Below are 5,871 nucleotides of genomic sequence, written 5' to 3'. Positions count from 1 at the left end.
CCCTGCCCCTGCCCCTGCCCCTGCCTCTGCCTCTGCCTCTGCCTCTGCCCCTGCCCCTGCCTCTGCCCCTGCCCCTGCCTCTGCCATACTGGGATCATAGGGATTATGGGATTATAAGGATCTCAATAGGAGCTTTGAACTCCTCTCTGAAAACTAGGATCATAGGCATGTTCTTCCACTCCCAGGAGCTCAGCTTTCTTTTTATTTATTTAGTGTTTATGAGAAATGCTGTGATCATGATGTGTAACTGTTTATTTTTTTACTCTTTAGGGGCCAAGCACCCAGCTCCCAAATAAATACACAGAGACTTATTCTTACTTAAGAATGCCCGACCTTAGTTTGGCTTGTTTCTAGCCAGCTTTTATAACTTAAATTGTCCCTTTTATCTTTAACTACATTTTGCCTTTGGGATTTTTACCTTTTTTTTATTTTATATATCTTTCTTTCCTTCTTACTCCTTGACTGACTGTGTGGCTGGGTGGCTGGTGCCTAGTAGCCTCCTCTCCTTCTCCTTTTCTGACTCCTTGCTCCATCCTCAAGCCTAAATGAATCATGAATGTAATTAACCTGTCTGCTTCCTCAGTCCAAAATGCTGAGATCCTGTCTTACTTATCATTTCTTCTCTCCACCTTCCTAGTGCTCAGAGGCGTGAGCTGAAACTGCCCAGTTTCTGTGGTTAACTAGTGGCTAGCTTTGCCTCTGATCTCCAGGCAAGCTTTATTTATTTATTTTTGCTTGTTTGTTTAGTTTTTTTCAAGACATGGTTTCCCAGTAGCTATGGAGCAGGTAGTGGAATTCACTCTGTAGACCAGGCTGGCCTCAAAGTCATAGAGATACGCCTGTCTCTAAAGCAAAATGTTTTAACCAACATAGAAAAACTATATACAATAAGTGTAATAACTAGATACAATTATATACAGGCAATAATTATATAAACAATGTCTAGTCCATTAACATTTGACAAATTCAGAGAAAAATACTCCATTATCTATCCTATCTTGGTGAGTTCAACATGTTACCCTCATGGTGAAAGACTGAACCAAATTTGACATGGGACCTGTGAGAGGCCCCCAAAGGCATTTCCCAAAGGCAAAGGGTTACCTTGTCTGTCCCTTGTTGATCTGCATTCATTGGTCCAGTGTCTGCCTTTGCCACAACTTCTGCATGCTCCAAAAGGGAGGGGTGTTCTGTTTGGAGTATACTTAGAAAAAACATTGTTTCTAGGAATGCCTTGTTTACAGCCCTGTAGAAGGAACAGCGGGCTGCGTTTTCTGCAGCCCGGCCCCCCGCCACTTGGCTAGCTTATGCCCTGAAATAACAACACACAAATTGTATTCTTTTAAATACTGCCTGGCCCATTATATCTAGCCTCTTCTTGGCTAACTCTCACATCTCGACTAACCCATTTCTCATAATCTGTGAAGCACCACGAGGCAGTAGCTTACCGGAAAGGATTCTAGCCTATGTCCATCTTGGGTGGGAGCTTCATCGCGTCTGCTCACTTCCCTTCTTCCCAGCATTCTGTTCTGTTGTATCTTTTATCATAACATGGCTATTCACAGCTACCTGGTAAAACAGCTGTCGGCAATTATCCTGTTTTACAGAAAAGACAAATAGCAGACTTTCCCAGGCCTGGCCACAAGAAAGAAATTTTTGCTTTGATCTCAGTCTTGGGATCCTCTAAGGCTAATAGACACTTAAGTCTAGCAATGATGTAATCATTTAAAATAATGCTGAAAAGCCCATAAATACCAGGAACCTCTGCAGTTGCTCAGGTACCAGGACAACTCCCCTGAACCCATCCATATAATGAACGTCGTGATCCTCCTTTCCATGTCTGCTGCAAAGCATGGCAGCTTCCCTTCATCAGTTTCCCACGGCAAAAACACGTTAAACCATGAGACAAGTCAACCTGCCCTTAAGCCTTTGTCACACCTACAAGAAAACTAACTCACCCCAGAACAAGAGAAAAAGAGGGGAGAGGGAGGAAGGCAGAGAGGGGAGAGAAGGCAGAAAGGAACAGGAGAAATTCCCAGAGCTCAGCAGAAAGGCCAGGTGGACCTTCTACGTGGCCTTCAGCCTTTGCCTAACATCTCACTCGGTTTTCTCATCAGTGGAGGGTGCTAATAATAACTGTATCTGGGCTGGAGAGAGGGCTCAGAGGTTAAGATCACTGATTGCTCTTCCAAAGGTCCTGAGTTCAATTCCCAACAACCACATGGTGGCTCACAACCATCTGTAATGAGATCTGCTTCCTCTTCTGTCCTGCAGGTATACATGCAGACAGAACACTGTACTCATAATAAATAATAAAGAAAACATTTAAGAATATAGTAACTGTGTCCTGAGACTTTAGGAATGAATTGATGGGATAATGCCTATGACAGCCTGCTGGTGGACCTTATACCTTATAACATATAAAAGGATAAGCATCTTAAGGGGGCTACAATTTATGATAAGGCTCAGTCAAACCTGGTGACCTGAGTTTGATTCCTGGGAGCCACATAGTAGGAGATCTCTCACAAGTTATCATCTCATTCACACACACACATCCCATGGTGTGCAAGTATGCATGCACACACACACACACACACGCACACACAATACTCTAATGTGGCTATAACAATGTTCAATATGAAAGCATTTGCAGGTGTGGACTGTGCATTAGTTGCTTGTCTTGTTTCTGCAGCAAAGACAGTTAAGGAAGGAAGGGTTTATTTGGCCTCATCTATTGCAGGTACGAGCCATCATGGCAGGGAATGCATGACGGCAGGAGGGGGAGGTCGGTCACATCACATCCACAGACCAGAAGGAGAGAGATGAATGCTGGTACTCAGCTCTTTCTTCCTTTTCATTCACACCAGAAGCCCAGCCCATGTGAGGATGCTGCCCACAGTTAAGATGGATCTTCTCTCTTCAACCTAATCAGTCATTCATAGCTTGTCTCCTACGTCCTAGGTCCTGGCAAGTGGACAATATTAAGTTTCACAAACCCAGACCAGAAGGGGTCCAATCACATTCCAGCACACTGAACCTGTCTCACAAGGACCATGCACCCTTGCTGGGATGGGTACCCAATCCCTGGCCTCCTCGGTCCCTTTGGCATCTCTGCCTTCTCTAAATTCCTTCTACCAGGTCCTGTTGCCAGTCTGCCTGTGTCCACAGGCCCCTATCTCTACACCTGTCACACTGGATAATAGAGGGGTCCCCTTCTTCCCTATGCATTTTTTTTTTTTTTTGGTTTTTCGAGACAGGGTTTCTCAGTGGCTTTGGAGCCTGTCCTGGAACTAGCTCTGTAGACCAGGCTGGCCTCGAACTCACAGAGATCCGCCTGCCTCTGCCTCCCGAGTGCTGGGATTAAAGGCGTGCGCCACCACCGCCCGGCTTCCCTATGCATTCTCAGTTTACAAGATGAATGTATCGTCTCTTTCTTTCTTTTCTTTTTCTTTTTTTTTTCTTTTTGGTTTTTTGAGATAGGGTTTCTCTGCAGCTTTGGAGCCTCTCCTGGAACTAGCTCTTGTAGACCAGGCTGGCCTCGAACTCACGGAGATCCGCCTTCCTCTGCCTCCCAAGTGCTAGGATTAAAGGTGTGCGCCACCACCGCCCGGCTGAATGCATTGTTTCTTACATAAAAACTGGGTAACATCTCAGAACATAGTAAACTTATTTAGGAAAAAAAAAAAGGTAACAAAATAATCCACAGGAAATGATGAGCAGAACAAGAAACTGAGAACGAAAGTGCCTGGTCCCTTGGTCAAGGTCTGCTGTACATGCTAGGAACTGATCTGTGCAGGTGCTCCGGAGTCGAGCCTGAGGCACGCTGGTGACTTCAGCATTACAAATCCTGGTTTCGTCACTGTTAATATGAGAAAAATAGTAGTGCCTACTATGTAGGGTTATTGTGAGGCTAATTAACTCTAAAGTCCTCGGTGTCTAATATATTTTAAAGATATCGGGGCCAGAGAGGTGGCTCAGCAGTTGGGTGTACTTGCTGCTCTTTCAGAGAACCCAAGTTTTAATCCCAACATCCACGCCAGTGGCCTACAGCCTCCTATAACTTACTCCAGCCCCAAGGGCCTCTGAAGGTAGCCACACAAATACATGAGTGGGATACATTCACACAGATGTGCACATGGATATGTGAGAAGTGGGTTTTTTTTTTCTGCAAAGATAGTAAGCCTAGCTTCTAAACCTTCCCTTCCCCTTGCCTCATTAGCCAATCTCATCAGACCGTAGAATTGTGGCCAATGGGTTGATTGGCCTTCACTGCCTCCATCAGAAGCAAAAGACAGAGTCCATCTTGCCTGACTGTGTTCCCTGGCCTGGTTTGGGTCCTGATGGCAACCATCCTTTTTACAAAAAGAAACTGCCTTGTTTGTTCATGGGTGATGTATATGTAAATAAAAATAAATCTTATTAAAAGTTATTATGACTGTTTGGTGCTTGCGCAATTTCCATTTTGCAACAAGGTCTCTTGTAGCTCAAGCTACTTCCTCATCTTCCTGCATCCATCTCCTTTACTGCTGGGATTAGAGGCATCAGGCACCATGCCTGGCTCTAGTCTTACCATTGTTGACATTATTTCTACAGATCAAACTGTGCCATCCCCCCAAGAAACCACAAGCTAAGAGGAAACACACGTGTTGATAGTTGCAGTTTCCAAAGCAGCATGGTTCAACAGAATAGGAAAAGGCTAGGAGATCTTCCAGGGGGAAGTCCTAGGTGCCCCATCTCAGAAGGTCATGCCAAGCATCAGACTCCCTCCCAGAGCAAAGCAATGATTTAGGACTTTGCCCAGGCATGTACTGGGATGTGGCAGAGAGGAGAGAGCTGTTATGGGGACCAACCAGGGCAGTGGAAGAGACTCAGAGGCATTTGAAAGCAAAAGAAGGGGAACTGACCTGCCAGCTGGTCCTCCCGCCACCTGTCAGCACTTCTCTGACTTGTCCATCTTCACCATGGCTCGACCCGGCAACAAGCAAGCTGAGACTGGCCCTCCAGGACACACCTACCACTTGTCCCCCCTGCCCTTGCCCTTCTAGGCCTTACCCACAGGTCTCACCTTCTGCCTACCTCTGCCTTTGATGTCCACACAGGCGCAGAGTCCACAGATGAAGGGGGCACGTGGGACACAGGGTGACTGAGATGACCGCAGTGGTGTGACAGGGTGCACGGCCGAGACTTGACTTTTTGAGAATTGCCTCAGATTTTCCACTGGTGATGCGATCACCAAATGTCACAGGGATGACTGCCAGGATTAAAGGAAGTTCTTCATATAGCTTAGTAGTTCGTGCATCTACCGTCTGCCCCTTCTGCCCCCGGGGTCCTGTAAATAGGTATCATTTTATAAATACTGTACTTGACATTGAAGAACTCAGTTGTATCACAGTGTGTGTGTGTGTGTGTGTGTGTGTGTGTACACCTGTAAAGTGTGTCAATGTGGGGGCAGGTATGTAACTCAGAGGTAGAGTACTTGCCTGGCATCCTTGAGGCCCTGGGGTCCATTCTCACCACAACAAATCATTTAGATCGTACATTAAATGTAAATTGGAAAAAGGCAAGACTTTTAGAAAAAATAATAATAATGTTTTTAATGAATTCTCTAAAGGTGGGCATGGTGTTGCACAGTTTTACTCTCAGGACTCAAGTTCAAGGCCAGCACGGTCTTCAAAATAAATTTTAGGTCAACCAAGGACTACATAGTGAGACCCTGTCTCAAAATGTGTTTGTATGTGTGTTTGTTGAAGAATTTCCAACAATTTGATCATATTTTGAACATATTTCACCACCCAACTCCTCCCAGATCCTACTCAACTTCCTGTTGGCGCTCTCTCTCTCTCTCTCTCTCTCTCTCTCTCTCTCTCTCTCTCT

The sequence above is a fragment of the Microtus ochrogaster genome, unplaced genomic scaffold, assembly GCF_000317375.1.
Source record: "Microtus ochrogaster isolate Prairie Vole_2 unplaced genomic scaffold, MicOch1.0 UNK54, whole genome shotgun sequence".
Taxonomy (NCBI): Eukaryota; Metazoa; Chordata; class Mammalia; order Rodentia; family Cricetidae; genus Microtus; species Microtus ochrogaster.
This window is presented reverse-complemented; position numbering follows the sequence as displayed.